The sequence below is a fragment of the Tyto alba genome, unplaced genomic scaffold, assembly GCF_018691265.1.
Source record: "Tyto alba isolate M040663 unplaced genomic scaffold, T.alba_DEE_v4.0 Super-Scaffold_48, whole genome shotgun sequence".
Lineage (NCBI taxonomy): Eukaryota > Metazoa > Chordata > Aves > Strigiformes > Tytonidae > Tyto > Tyto alba.
Genome location: NW_024881324.1, coordinates 16,417,847 through 16,434,048, shown reverse-complemented (window position 1 = coordinate 16,434,048; position 16,202 = coordinate 16,417,847). Strand labels below are relative to the sequence as shown.

At 49.0% G+C, this 16,202-nt stretch overlaps 1 protein-coding gene across 3 annotated transcripts in view; it reads right to left on the bottom strand.

Annotated features, from left to right (window-relative positions):
- The window catches only part of RNF152 (ring finger protein 152), a 49,217-nt gene extending 33,472 nt beyond the window's left edge, over positions 1 to 15,745 (bottom strand). Inside the window, exon 1 of one of the 3 annotated variants that reach the window (XM_032992018.2) lies at positions 15,705 to 15,745. The gene's annotated coding sequence lies outside the window, so the exon portion shown is untranslated. Of the gene's footprint in view, positions 1 to 14,373; positions 14,445 to 15,099; positions 15,215 to 15,704 lie in introns of those variants that run through there. The other 2 variants (XM_042806948.1, XM_032992019.2) reach the window with 2 other exon arrangements.
- Positions 15,746 to 16,202: the final 457 nt, after the last annotated feature.

The following is a 16,202-nucleotide window of genomic DNA, read 5'->3' as shown; positions in this document are numbered from 1 at the left end:
GTGCAAGGTCCTGCACACGGGTCAAGTCAATCCCATGCAGAAATACAGGCTGAGTGATGAATAGATTGAGAGAAGCCCTGCAGAGAACTTGTAGGTATTGGTGGGTGGAAGACTGACTATGAGCCAGCATTGTGCGCTCACAGCCCAGAAAGCCAACTGTATCTTTGGCTGCATCAAGGGAAGTGTGGCCAGCAGGTCAAGGGAGATGATTCTCCCCCTTTACTCTGCCCTCATGCAACCCCATCTGGAGTCCTCTGTCCAGCTCTGGAGCCCCCAACATAAGAAGGACATGGACATGGTTGAGCAGGTCCAGAGGAGGCCACAAAGATGATCAGGGGGCTGGAGCACCTCCCTGATGAGGACAGGCTGGGAGAGACAGGGCTTTTCAGCCTGGAGAAGAGAAGGCTCCAGGAAGACCTTATAGTGGCCTTCCAGTACTTAAAGGGGCCTACAGGAAAGATGGAGAGGGACCCTTTATCAGGGAATGTAGGGATAGGATATGGGGCAACAGTTTTAAACTGAAAGACAGTAGATTTAAATTATATGTAAGGAAGAAATTCTGCACTGTTTGTGCAATGAGGCACTGGCACAGGTTGCCTGCCCCGAGCAGCTGTGGCTGCCCCCTCCCTGAAAGGGTTCAAGGCCGGGTTGGACGGGGCTTTGAGCAACCCGGTCTGGTGGAAGGTGTCCCTGCCCATGGCAGGGGGCTTAAACTAGATGATCTTTAAGGCCCCTTCCAACCCAAACCATTCTAAGATTCTATGAACTTGCAAAGTTACCACGAGTTGCTAAATGCATCTTTTTTCATAAAAGTAAATTTACATAAATCACTGGTTTTCACTAGCCTTTTTTTTGGTAAGTCAAGAATATCCATATATTTTGGTTTTATCTCCATACATACATGTGTGAGTGTCCATACAAAACTTTTTCTTCAACTTTTTGCTCTTCTTATTTTGCCACTAAGAAAAACATAGAAGAAAGAGGGTGAGAGAAAGAAGCAGAGAAGAGGGATCTTTCTGTATTTTGTTTTTAAATTTTAAAATGGGTGGAATACATTTTTTTCATGGAAGTTTTCTGGTTTGAGAAACAGCATTTTCCATTTGAACTAATTCAGTCAGCTGAGCATGCAACAAATACCAAGAATAAGTAGTTTTGGACCGAAGAGCCTGACTCTTTGATTTCACCTATAAAAATAAGGGTATTTCTACACCAATTAAGCCAATCATCAGTTTTAAACAATCAGAGGAAATGAAAATCAGATGCCCCGGCAATACGCTGCTGAACCGCCAGCACTGAGGAGCATCAGAGCCCCTGTGGAAAGTGCTGCAAGGGCCGCCTTCGTTTCCATTTGAAAGCACACGCCACAATTAGCATTTCCAGCATCCCTTCCCCATTACACACCTAAACACACAACCCCACACCCACCCAGTCCCCCCTTTCTGTTTGATCCCAATCTTCCCCAGATCTCTAATGAGAACCACAAACACCGTCTTATCAGTAATACAAATAACCCATCTTGGCCCCTCATCAAGTGTCTCACCAGCTTAAACAACGTGCCCTTACGCTGTACAGCCCTGGGTGCAAAGCTGCCACGTCCCTCTGAAATAACCTCGGCGTGACAACGCTACGTACATCACACTTCTTCTTCGGCTACGTACATCACACTTCGCAGCAGTGGGCAGCACCCGGCTCAGCACAGACACGTAGGGGGAGCCTAAGCAATCCCTCAGCTGCTGTAACAGCTTACAAGCACTTCTGTCCCTGGCTCTGCACCCACCAAACTGCCAGACATTGCAAAGGCAGGCATCTCATGGAGGAGGCGGTGTTCGGCTACAGCAACGTACCTTCAGGCCTCCTGAAATGAAACGCTAAATAAGCGACACAGCAGAATAGCTATAAAACTGGATTGGTGCTTAAAAAATAGAAACAGGACCTTGGTTTTAGTCCCCCCAGGGCCATCACTCCCAGCTCCAAGGATGCTGCTGCAGCAGTGCTGTTCTCCAGCCCAGTCCCTGGATGGACCTCAGGCTCACACTTGCAGCCATGTCCCCAGTCCCATCCCTGTCCCCATCTCCTGCTGTGCACAGGCCCTGGCACTAGTGCACCGCTTGCCATGCCGGGGGCTGCGGATAGACCCCATTAGAGCACTCTGAAATCAAATTATGAGAAAGGCATACTTCTGTGAAACATCATTACCACCCTGCCAGAGAAATGTGGATCGCAAGAGCTTCCAAAATAAAAAGAAATGTATCTGTATTAGCCTCTTACTGTTGGCATCGGGCCCATACTGCCAACTCTCATAACATTTACAGGGAAACTGGCATACAGAACAGTGCAGCAAACAAAAGGAAATCCTGCAAGAATCAGGTCAAAAAAATACAGAACGGGACTCTATCCCACAAAAGCTAAGACAAGCTCTACCCGGACAAGCAACTTGTAGCTGTAGTCACTGATGTTAACAGATCTACTATAGCAAAAGAGAGAAAACAGGCTCCCGAGCATCTGCAAAATAGCATAATTCAGGTTTTTTTAAAATAATTACATTTGGAAAGTATTGCTAGGGAAAAAAAGCTTGAGGAATTTAAATATTCCAAATAACAACGCCAGCACTTCAGCACCCCCGATCCTGCTGTGACCATGCACACGCACGTCGCCGAGCTCAGCTCAGCCAGCGGCAGTTCCCTTCCTCACTGAAGGGAGGATTGCTGGGCTTCCAGTGCCACTCTCAGCAAATTTCTACCTTCTAAGCAGCAAGTGTTTGTACAATAGAAATCCTCCTATCAGCATTACCAGCTGTGCCCAAAGCACAAACAACGCAAGCACGTACACTGCAAAATCTCAACACTTGTGCGTGTGTAAACAGTGCACTTCTGGAAAGGCAGACAGAATATTTTCAGAGTAAACACCGCAAAGATTTTGGACCCTTTAGGAAGTCAGAAGGCTGTCATGATCTGCTGCTCACCTTCATTACTTACCACCTGCTCAGTTAAGGCACCTCTAACTCACAGGGATTGCAACCACATCTCACCAGTGCGTTTTACCATCTGCGAGGACACCACCTTTGAGAACAAAAGAAACTTTTCCTCTCGCAGCAGTAGGGCTCTTGGGTGAACTACCCTCCCTAATGTTGGTTTGAAGCCATTAAAATACCAACCAGCACTAGAGCAGGAAACGGAGCAAGAGGAACTAATTTCTAAACCTCACCACTCAGACTGCAGCCGCTGCCCCACAGAGATAAACAGGTGAAAATGGGGGAACTCCTCACAGCCAGATAGGACCTCAGAAATCCTTCCGGAGGTATGAGAGAGGTGGAGAAAATAGGCATGCTAAAGCACTCGGGCAGAAGACGGTCTCCACCCCAAATTACTCACTTTTAGAAACAGAGCAGCCCTCCAAGCCCCTGAGAATACGTCCTCTTACGCAACTTCACCTGCAGCTGATGGGAGTGCAGGGCTCGTCTGCCAAAGATGCCAGGACTTCGTAAGACTGGGACTTTAATTAAGAACCCACTTCTGAACAGGAACATCTTGAAAGGTGTCTCCTTCTCAGCTTTTGACTTGGGAGAAAGAACAAGGAGGCAAGAGAAAAGGCTGATGCTTTCTTCTCTTAACTAAACCACCTACACATGTACTTTTTCTAAATATGCACAATTATGGGGAGTTATGTTTGGGTTAAGAAGACTGTGGAGAAAAGTTCTCAGTCCCAGAGGAAAGAAAGGCTAGGGAAAAATACTACAAAGAAAACTGTTTTTGTTAAAGTGTGAAGGAAAACAAAACTGAATGAAGAGTGTGTTGATCCAATTCTGGATGAAGCACGCTCAAGCAAAACACCTGTCTCTGAGAAAACCCCATGCAGCACACAAACATCTGGGCCACATTTTCAAAATAGCACTCATTAGAAGTTAGCTATCCACTGCCTCCAGTTCACCAACATCCATTATGCCTAAAATCATTATTTTCCTGCTGTCATAGCCTTCCGCTTTTCTTTGCAGACCACCTAAATACACTACTTCTGCTTAGAGGAAAGAGTTTGACCACAGCAGCTATCAGGCCTGCACAAACTGTGGCACAAAGACACTCTAGTCATGCAAGCCAGCCTACCAAAATTATTGAATTACATTTGGCAAAGGCATCAAATAAAAAATGAACCTCTGTCTCACAAAGAGAGACTACAAGCACACTTCACCGCATACTTGCTAGACCTTCTCTGCATACTGCAGTGTTCAAAAGCCAGACCCATGAGGCAAAGGGAGCTGTACCAGTGACAACAACAGCCCGGCCATGGACCCAACCAGGCCAGAAGCAGCCCCGATAGGTGCAGCATATGTGCAGCCTCCATCCCTTCTCAAGAACAACACATGTCTGCATCTGACATTCAGTGCAGACACTCCCCAGGACCAGGAAGGCGTTCCTCCTAGAAGTGACAAGAGTAATAACAAGGAAGGCAAGAGGGAAGGGTATAAACTGAAGTGTAAGAACCCTTCCATTGTAAGGCAGGCCATCCATTTAGGAGTGCTACTTGCGGACTGAGCAGGGAGGCTTCGTCAGCTGAAAAAAGATCTTCCCCAGGTTAGAGGCAAGTGGGTGTCAGTGCCAGAAGGCTGCCATGCAGCATGGTGGAAGCACGGGCTCACACTGCTGGTCACCACAAGCCAAACGGCTTCAACATCCTCACTCCTCTCCACAGGGATGAAAGGCACACAGGGGACATTACAAGTCTAGCACCTAGCTGCCTCTTGCAGGCTTGGGCACCACAGGTGCTTGCAGCAGACCTTTTTTTTCTCTAGCTGCATCAGGACAGTATTTCAGATCTGATTTACTGTCTAGACACAGCATGCTACCACGCAGTACAACTGAAGATTGAGAGCACCAGAGTGTGGAAAACAAGACTGGTCCAAGCTTTTTCTTTTTCCTCCTTTAAAAACAGTACATTGTGCAGTCTACATCAACATCCTCACAAAAACGCTCAATCTGTCCTGCCCCTCAGAATCTGGCTGCTGAAAGAAATCCAGAATGCAATTAAAACATGGATTCCGTTAAGTTACACTCCTCTCTGCAATTTTATAATCGTCTCATCCATCAATTTTGAAAGAATAGTAATACTGGCATCAGCTGGCTCTCCACCTCCTCTGCTGAGCCAGCTTTTTCAAAGGTCTGTCCCTGCCTCTCAGCATCCAACCAGAGATGCTGTGAAGAAGAGGAGGGGAAGACAAACCGGGGGTGGAAAGAGGCCAGCATGGCACACCCAGCACGGGGGGCCACCCCACAGGGGAGACACTTCTGTCCCAGGGGAGCTAAATCAACTTACGGTGCCTGAAGATCTGCCAAAACATGCTTACCTCAAAAGAAAAACACACGCACAAAATACAGAGAACAAGGTTGTGCCAGGGGTTAACCAATGCCTACCCAAACTCAGACCAAATCCTAGGCATGCAGGCTCACTGTCACTTTCCAGGCTAGAGATGGCTAGGCCAGTGATATGCAATTTTTTTTTTTATTTGCAAAACCTTTTTTCCCCCTCTGAAAGATGTGTAGATCAGTGATAAGCCACTTCACCTCGTTGCCTTCCACAGACTAGACAACATCCTTGGCCTCCAAGTACCTTCAGAACAGAGATGAAAACCAGTCCCACACTCCTTTTAGTAGTCTCTCCTTTTCGAATACATTAAGTTCTGTACTCAAACACTAGCTCTTGGACATACTCACACGCAGGTGATGCAGGGAGAATTTGTTGGTGCCAGTTTTTAGTATCTGGCCTATTAATTATTTTGTAAAGGTGTACAATCTGTTGAGTCATCCGAAACTTTTTAAGACGCTCTGTCATTATTTTATGACTCTAGTTTGACATGGTTTATATCTATCATGGCCATGATTTATATCACAAACTCTCAAGAACACAAGTCTGACTTTAAAATCATTCTCATTCTGACTGTTTCATTGCAGGTCAGCCTGGTCTGTTCCAAGACCAGATTCTGTTGGCAAATCTATTTTCTTTGCATTCACTTTTCCTCATCTAGTTTAATGAAACAAAAAAGGCCAAAGTACGTAAAGAAAGCCAATTGTTATGCTCATTTGAACATAATCAGAAATTTCTGCTTCATCCTCTCTTACTGCAGCATGAGGTTTATACTAACACCCCCCCACACCTCCTCTGAGCAAAGCTGTAGGAAGGAACTCACTGTAAATTGGTCAGAAGAATGACATGCAGACTAAAAGTATCTAATGGCTTTCTGGGACTACAGACATCACTTCTCCAGGAAGCAGCTGAGTTGCACCAGCTTGCATTTCAGCTGGAAGCCCAGCCTCTAGAACCTGCACACTCTTGCTTGCACTATCATGTTTCTATTCATTCTCAGAAAACAAAAAAGCACAAGTGGCCAACTCACTATGAACTGATGTAATTACAATCTCGTATTCAACCTTATAAAATGACACGTCCACCTAGACTTAATTATAGAAGGCATGTGGGATCAAGCAAGACTGCACACAGTGAAACAATGAGAAATATGGCAGAATGCAGCATATTCTTTAGATGCAAATTATTTTTATAGAGTTGCCCTAAAGAAGCCATTTACCCATTGTCTAATCTCAGAGAATGCCCACAGTAATGACTCTGGACTGAAAGCAAGGAAGATGAATCCCCTAAAATGCTTCATTCAAAGGTATTGGGTTGGCCTTTACTACAGTTTGAATGAGCAAATATTACAGATCTAAATTGGAATCAAGATTGCACACAATTCTACCACAGTGTCTAAATCTAGGACCGCTGGAAAATGATAGGTGGCACCACTAGTAACAAAAGATGGGCACAGGCTAGAGCGATGGTACCAGAAAGCAAGTAGAAAAGCAGGTGGCATTTGGTAGGGATGCACTGGAACAGAGGGGAAGGGAGGGGGAACTGGAGAGGGTGAGTTTAAGGGGATGAGAAGGTAAGCTGCTATAGAGGGAAGACCTGGATAGACACAGGCAAGTCAGAGAAGACTCAGAAAGCACCAAAGCTCTGCCCATCCCATCCTTAAATGGGATCTGACAATATCCTGTCTCTGTACTACAAAACCCCCCCAGAACAGCAGCAGATTATCTGCTGAGCATGTCATCCCACTCTGGCAACTACCACTATCCACAGTCAAACAGTGCTCTTAAGCAGGCCATTATCTCACGGGTTAGAAATTAATGCCACAGACCAAAGGTGTGTTGCCCTCTGGATGACCAAGGTCACTGCAGATTCATTTGGCAAGACTAATTTTTATTTATCTCCTCATTTTCCCTTTGTACAGTTATAAAATTACATTTCAACTCAGCCATGTTAAATTTTTAATACAAAGACTGCAAACTTAAGCACTCCAAAATTAAGAGGTATCATAACGAAGACTACCATGCAGCCTTCACCCAGCTCCTGTATATATCTGCACTGATTCTGTCTCCAATTCAATGAACACAAATCACCTGAGCCCTGGAAATCAACTGCTTTGGGAAAAAGATTAGGTTGTGTCATAAAAGCAACAGCTGTCTCTTAAACCCCTCCTCATTCAGTGGAGGTCAGGAAGATCAGTGAACAAGACAACGCCGGAAGAAAAAGAGAGAACCACCTTGCATGAGGAAGTCAGACGTACTGCCTGCGGGCAGGCATTACCTCTTTTTGGCTCCACCGTTTTGTAAGATGCTAAGCAAGTCCCTGGAAAGACTTCTTCTCCAGGTGACCCCTAACGGGGCACTCCCCACCCTCTGCAAAGTCACGACATCTCGGGCTAACCTCCAAGAGTGCCGAGTCTTAGAGCTGAGGTCAATCGTCCTTGTGCTTCCGACAGATGAACTGCTACATCGTGCCAGGCATTCTGAAGTGAGCAAAAAATAAAATCATCCCTAAGTATCTATTTGAGGCAGCCAAAATTGAAGGCATTTCAATCATTTAAGCTTTATTTGCTCTTTGCCTCTATTCCTCAGCTATGAAAATGAAGACAGTACCTGTACCTGACATGTTGCAAGAAGAACTTGCCCACCTGCGAAGCCCCCAGGAATTAGCAGCACTGCTCGCTTCAAGGTTTGGGTGGGATGTAAAATAGATATGGAGACACACGCAGAAAGTAAATATGGGGAAGAGAAAATGAATTATGCAGTAATTACCTATCCACTGAAAGAGGGACTCTGTGAAAGGGAAAAAATGATGCAATTGTAGAATTAAAGATTGTATCATAATGCAGATGCAAATGGGATCTATGCAGCGTTAGTCCTGGCACTTCCTTGCTTTTGTCCGCCTGATTTTGTAACCCCATTGTTCTCCTAATGTCATTATTTTGTAAGTAATTTAGACGCAACATAATGATGAGTTCGTATGTTTGTATCTTTTCATCATTAATAACGTGTGGAACAACTGGCAGCCTCTGCTCCCAGCATGACTGATGCCTCCAGCAGATGGCTGTGAACGACTCCCTTCTTCCACCTTTAACCGAGGTAAAGAGCGGGGAGGAGAGAGGGAGACTTTATATTTAAAGTTCAAGTCCACGCGCAAACATTTGGGGATTCTGGGGTTGTTTCAGACAAGGAAATCAAGACAAATATCAACCAATTGCTCTGAAACGAGTCGTAACGGATCAGATCTAAGGAGCGGAGGCACCGAGCAGCTGATGTGCTTTGCCCAAGATCAGAAGGAAAGCTCCCAAGGCCTGGATCCCAAATGACCCCACTGACAGCCTTCTACCCAAGCTACTGAATCCCTCCTACCTCCCACATTAAAACTTGTTGAAGTATAATTATCGCTGTTAACTGCAGGTCAGGGAAGAAGCTGATCCCCTCCAGGCTGTGTTTGCTGGTGAATGCAGTCAACAAGCAACTTCTGCGTGTGTCATAAAAAATACAACTGCAAGCAAACATTATGGTTGTATGTGTTCATCCTAGATGATAATTGTTATATTGGGTTTTTTAAGTAAATTACCCTGCGCGCCTCGGACTTCAGGCAAATTGCCAAGGCGTTTCTCAGAGTCAGATGAGTCTGGCTCACCCTGCTTCATGAGGGAAAGCAGCTGCAAGTGCAACAACCTAACTTGTTTTATTCGCAGATGATATTAGCTGGCAAGAGGCAGAGTGTCTGACAGCATGCTCGCTATGTAGGTTTCATGCTCTTTAAAAAGTCTTATTTGTCTTTGTATGCCCCTATTTGTAAAGATACACACCCCTTTTCCTTTAAGTAATATTTTTACCTTGTCTAAGGGGTGCTGCTGGCAGCTACTACCAAAAGCTTTACATGCTCTTTTGTTCCTAACAAAGCAAGCTTCACTTCCATCTTTTCCCATCCTCAAAGAGCACAGCCTGCAAAACCCAGAGATATCAAGTCCCTGAGGTGCAGCCAGTCAGCGCCTGCAGTGTCCCAGGCACTTGGGACACACCAGCTCTCCCCAGTGTACATCTTTTGGAAAAGCTCCACCATGGAAGAGTCCATCCTAGTAGTGGAGGCATTGTAATCCTTCCCTCTTGGCATGCAACCCACCCAATGTGGTTTAAAACCTAACAGTGAAAGCACTACACCATCACTAAAAGTAGAGAGCACAACAACAGTTAACAAGAACAGGCAGTAACATTACAGCAGCAACATTTTAGCCCATGACTGCCTGTTTCAGGATTTCTCACACAGAAGCTGGGGTGGCTAGCACCACCAGAGGAGGGACCTGCCCGGGATGTCTGGCCCAAGCCCAGGAGTCCATTCTTAGCTACCAGTCACCTACTGTGCCACACACTGCCAGTGGTACCAGTCGGTGACTGTGGAGGGGAGACGAAGGGAGGGAAGAAACATTCTCCTTCACTAAATGCTGCATCTCTAATAATGTAGAGACTGACACTCAGATGCCAGAGATGCCCAGCCCCATCTCCGACAGGCAGTTGGGGGAGGGGGGGGGAAGGGAACAGCATCCCACTTCACCCCCTTGGTGTGGCTTGGTGCTCCACATCCTTCGTAACCCAGGATGGGGAGCCAGCCACACAGTTCCTCCCTTCATCTCACCTTGACAGATGCATCTGATCTTAGCTGCATCGCAGGCTGCCTGAAAAGGAGTGTCGTACGGGTGTTTGAGATTCAGCTCGGCCCTCAAGGGTGACACTTAATGTTTTGACATTAGAGAGTGACACTGGCGATCTCTGAAGAGCCACGCTCTGTGCTGCAGGACAACAGGCATCTACTGTCTGAAGACCACCAGCAACAGAGAGGTGGCAAAACATGCACTGGCTGAAAAATGGTATGTGCTTCCCACACGCTCTTTGACACCTTGACACCCCTATTTCTTATGCCGCTGCCGGAGCAGATGCCTGTCCTTTCCTTCAGCCCAGGTCTCGAAGAAACGTGCCCGCCTCACCCAGCACTGCTATACTAAAAAGCTGTCTAGCACAGGCATAGTCTACGTGAGGGCAAGACTGCTCTTCCTAGCATAGTTTTGCCCTGATTTCAGAGGCATATCACCCAAGACAGCCACACCAGACCAGCTGCATCTACACTGGGGTGTTTAGCAACACAAAAGCACGTGCCTGACATCTCATGGCATTGCCTCAGCCCAAGTACACACCTGCCTAAAGCAAATGTGGGGAGGAGGCTGTGTGGGAATCGGAGACTGTATTTGCTCACGGAAGCTATTTTGGGAGAAACGTACAGCGCTGAATGTCATCTTTTCATCAGTGTCAAATTATCGTTCAATTCAACAGGACGACGCCGGTGAACACCCAGATAATCACACTGCCATTGCACACGTGCAAGTTTGTGCGCACACACACACCTGCCTAAGTCCTGCCCAGGCCACACGTTCCCATCTGCTTCGATGCTCACCTCCGTTCAGCCCAAGGTGTCCTGAAGGTCAAGAAAAGCAGGCTCCAAGCTGTGGCTGTCAGCCTGCCAGCCTTCCTAAATCTCAAGTGGCTTTAGCATGACAAACAAAAGGGTAGCCGCGCTGCAAGGAAGCGTAACAAACAGGCCCCGTCTGCTGGAGATCTGTGTCCTCCACCCTCCTGCCCCTCTGTTGCAGCCACTGCAGCTCTTTCCGATGTTCTCCCACATCCACCCCTGCCCTGGAGACCACCCGCACCTCACGAGGTGGCCAGAGCTACAAAGGTGCTGCTGAATGTTTGACCACCACACTTGCAATGCCTGGCCAGGCAGCTGCCACCAGGCAGAGTGGAGAAGAGCTGAAAACAGTCTCTTTTTCTCCAGAGAGAGCGCTGCTTCAAAGATGTCCCAGCTAGCCACTAATCTTATCAAGTGGGAAATTAATGATCTTCAAGACTGCCAACCATTGGTGCAATCTGGCCGAAACTGGCCAAACACAAAGGGCAGGAGACAGACAGCACTCATTTGCTGGAGAAACTAAGTTAAAATGAAATAAAATAAAACTAGATGAAAACTATGGTGCATTTAATTAGTCGCGTTTCCACATTCTGGTACGTCCCAGGAAACGACAACTTGCTGAATCAAGCCTTGGAGTTGTACAGCACACACTGCAGTTAAGCTCGTAACTGCCCAGCTTTCAGGCATCTGGAGCAGGAAGGGGCAAATTACAAACTCATTTACATCTGAAGGTTACTCTGAAGGGGGACTTTCTGCTGCAGGGAGGTGGGGAGGGCAAGGTCATTTCCATCTGATAAGGGTGAAACGCCTTGTCAGGGCTGAAGGACTATTACTCAGCTTTAAGTGTGGAAGATGCTAGGGCTCCTCTCTCCTTCAGAAGCCCCAGCCCTGGAGGTGATCTCATCTCAGAGATTTCAGCATCTCTCCCCCCCCCACCCTCAGCCCACGCTGCTGGCACTTGGCCACCTGCACCCAGAGGGTGCCTTTGAGGCAGGGGTCGGCTCTGCTGCAGTCGGACCAGCAAATGCCAAGCCCTTGCCAGCCCAAGAAAGGGGGAGATGCTGCACGATTAGCCTGTGCTGATGAGGGCTCGCAGGGTTTCCTCCAACACCGCGCAGTTTGACAGACCATGCTACAGAGCTACATCAGTTCCAAAGGCTCCTCTGCTCCCTTCACAGAGCACAGCACAGCAGCAGAAAACCTATTTGTGTAGAAAACAGCATCAGCATCAGCAAAGCGAGCCGGCAACTCTGGACAGCCTCAGAAACGGCTGTGGAACTCCTCTGGAAGAGCTGCTTAGTGCAACAGGGGAGGAAAAGTGCAGCTTCCCATCTCACTTCCTGCCTACCCGCACACCGGGTAGAGGCAAAGCATAAGAACAGGAGGGAATTTAAGGCATGCCAGGATCCCAGGCTCTGGAAACAGAGTTTCCCACATTCTTCAAAAAAAGAAAGCACTCACGCCCAAAACCATCGGCCTTGAACTCAGATTGCACACCATTTACTCATCTGAATAACCTCGCTCAAGCCAGTGGAATTACTTGCCTGAGTAACTGCTATTTGATGTACAGAAGGGCTGCGTAACTGGCTGACAAATAAATACAGGTGTACAGAAGGCAATGTAAGACTACCCTTTTAAAAGGCTGGTGCCCTAGGCCAGGACCCAAAGTCAACGGCCATGTGGTCAAAAATATAAATCACCGGGTCTTTGGTAAAGCCATGCCAAATGATCAGGGCATCATCAAGATCACATGCATCCCTCTGGACCTATATCCTTCAGGCACCATCAACTGATTAGCATCACAGTCTGAAAAATATTTCACAGACTTAGAAAACTAAATTCAGCTTGAAAGGATAGCTTGAGCACTTAAGGTGTATAAGCTTCATTAGCTTCCAGCAAGACTTAAGAGTCCCAAGCAGAAATTAATCCTCCAGAAAACTCCAGCAGAGAAGCACCGCTGCTCCTACTCTGTTGGTACTGGCCCTAAGTAAGGTCAGCTCATCCATACTGAACACAAACACAATCCAGCATTCGTTCTCAGCACCATGCAAGCAAAAAAGATGTGCAGTTCACACCCTGGAAAGCTTACAAGAGCAGTCCTGATCTTAAAATCTTTGCATGCAGACTTGCTTGTGAGTATCCCTCTTAAGTTTCACTAGGACAACATAGATGACTCAAGTTAAAACTGTGGTGAAGCCTCCGTCAGACTGTGGCTGATGGAGCTCCTGCTCCAGTTCATCTAGAGGTCAAGGTGAGAACCCTGAACTGGAGCAAGGAACAGGTACAGCAAAAACATAACCAGGGATTTTGGCAAGGCTGGAGGCCCAAGTGAGGTGTTTGGGGAAGGGTGAGCAGTGCCCAGAAGCATCTACCTGCCCGTTCCCTGCGTGCTCTGCTAAACCATAGTGTATCTTTGGGTGAGCGGCTCCTTCTGAGTTATTGCATTTGCATGTATAATTTAAATACATTATATTAAGGCCAAAATAATATTTACTCCTGCTGGCACTTCTAATCTGGATATTCCACAGCACTGTCCAGTCCTCCCAGAAACTTCATAAGATAAAACTTCATCAGGTGTGGCCCAGTCGACTTTCCTTCCCCCAGAGAAGCAGCAGAAAACAAACATCTTTTTCATTTGTCTTCACATGCCAAGCAAGCTGTCCAAACCCTCTGACAGACCTTACAGGTTTGAACCAGAGGGCTGGACTTCTTAACTATACAGCCAACAAAAGCCTGTGCATGGTGGGAATTTTCCACAGAGCCCCGTCCCGACAGACACGGGCACACCAGTGCCACAGCCAGCACCCAGCTCTGCAGTCCTGGGTCAGGGCTACTCTTATGTTTCGCCTTTCATGCAATTAGCAAGAAGCTGAAATCCAGTCGCGCACCGTTACATGGCCAGGAATAGCATTTCCATCAGATTTTTTTCCTAAATTGCTATTCTTATCATCCCATGAGCTCCGTATTAGTTCCGGCTCAGTGGGCATTTCAAAAAGGCCCATGAACCCAGCCTGGGTACAGGAATGATAAAAACAGGACCTTCGTATACATCAGAAGTTGGAAGGTTACAAATATTCTCCTATGGCCTCAATCAGACCTAAATGTGTATCAAAAGAAAATATCTCTGAAATGTACTGTAACAACCAAAAAAAAAAAAAAAAAACAAACAACAACGTGAACTATATCGGTGAGAAGGAGAAAAAGAGTTTCAGTGAGGAAACGAACAGATGAATTACTGTGCTTATAGTTCAATCGATAGGACCTTACCAACAGCCTGTTTGCTTTCTTCTTTTTTTCAGACACCTATTACACAAACACACACCCTGACTGAACGCCTCCCCAGCTCACAGCCTGGTGCACCCATCTTAAGCGTGTCCCCACTGCAGAAGGAGCCCCCCCACCGGACAAAAACCGGTCGGAACAAAGCGCCCGGGGGATGGATGTCGGCAGGGTTCATCAATCCCGTTTTTGCAGCTCGCCCTCAGTCGGGAAGCAGCATCTAACGCCGTAACAAACTCGGACTGCTGCCGCTCTGCAGAGCGGGGATCCTACCTGGGCAGGCGGCTTCACGCCTCTCCTCTTGGCTGGTTAAAAACATAAAAGCCGTTTTCAAAAAAAAAAAAAAAAAAAAAAAAAACAGCGAGATGTCTAGCACTTATTGACAGCGCCCGAGTTACCGCGTATCTTCTCCGCTAACTGCCAGCATAAGGAAGAGAGAGGGGAAACAGACCCCCCACAAAAAAAAAAAAAAATATAAAATAAAAAAAAAAAAGCAACCCAAACCCAACGCCAAACCCCCAAGAGGAACAAAGGACCCCCGGCCAAACCCCGTCGGTAAGTTATCCGGATTTACTTGCCCCGCAGCACAGGGATAACCCTCCTCCGCCGGCAGCGCCGCCGCGACCCCGCCGGGTTTCAGAGTCACCCCCGGGACGCGGCGGGGAGCGGGCGGCCCCACGCACGTTTCGGCGGGTCACCGGGCCCTCGCCTCGCGCCGGGCTGCGCCCCGCCGGGGCGGGGAGGGGACGGGCGGCGGAGCCCCCGGCTGTGCCCGCACCCCGTTACGAAACCCGCGGCTCCCCCTCGCCCGGGTGGGAGGGAGGGAGGGACCGGGGGGGGGAGGCGTGGCGGGGGGGCATCCGCGGCGGCCCCGCTCCCCGCCGGGAAGGGGAGAAGGGGAGGAGGGAAAGGCGCCCCGCCGCTGGATCTCCCGCACGCCGGCATCGCCCGCCGCCCCCCCACGAGGGCTGGGGGGGGGGGGGGGGGGGGTCCACTGACCTTGCCGCCAGCCGCCGCCGTGCCTGCCCGCGGGCTGGCAGAGCCCCGCCGCCGCCCCGGCAACCGGCACCGCCCCCCCCCCGCCCCACCGAGGTGGGGCCGAGGCGTTGGGGAGCGCCCGCCCCGGCCCCCGGTGAGCCCCAGCCCGGCCCAGCCGGCCGCCGCTCCGTCGTTTAAGCAGCGGGGGGGGGGGGGGGGGGGGGGGGGGGAGGCAGCCGCGGGCACCCCCGGCTCGGCCCCGCTGGGGGGTGGAGGGGGAATGGCAGAGCTTGGGGAGGGGGGGGGGGCTCCTCCGCGCCTGGGAAGGGCTCTCCGCGGTTTTCCGATGCGGGTCGTTACGCGTCTCGGCACGGGGCGAGGGGGCGGCGGGCGCCCCCCGGGGCGTCCCCCGTGGGGCGGCGCGGGGAGCAGCGCCGACCCTGCGCACCCACCGCGCTGCCACGAGGGGTGCGGGGCTGTCAGGCAGCCCACGCAAGGCAGGTTCTCCGGCTCAGGGAACTGGTGCTTTCAGCCTTGAAGACCCTCCATCCCGGCTGGAGGCTCAGAGCTGTATAACTGGCGCACGTTAAAGTCAGCAAGAGGTACGTGGGGCATCTGTGTCTTACCAGAGCAGACCCGGGGCTGGGCGAGGGAGCAAGGCTTCCTTTTCATGCACTGCACCAAGGCCTATCCCTCCTCCAGAGCACAGGACCACAGACTCGTTTCTGCTCTGCCTGCAGAGAAAACAATCCTATTTACATCAGCAGTAAAAGGAAAAAATGCGTATGTACCTCCTAGCGTCTCACATGGGATCAGTAATGGCAAGCAGCAAGAGCTACAAATGGCAAGGGCAGGCAAGCGTCTTTCCACTCTTCAGTGTCTCATCTTTCTGCAGAGCCAGTGTTGTTTTGGGGCAAGCAGTTGCAAGTGGTGTGAAAGCAGACCGGCAGGTTATCCAGGTGCTGGTTTTGGTTAGAACAGCCCTCTCCCCCCCAGCTTCTCCAGCTCCACACTGAAAGCATTGGCTGTGGAGGAGTACAGACCTCTATAATCAGCAAAATAAATAATTTTCACAAAAGTCTACTTGGTTTCCTGCCCTTCCTTCTCCCTACTCTCCTCTGCAG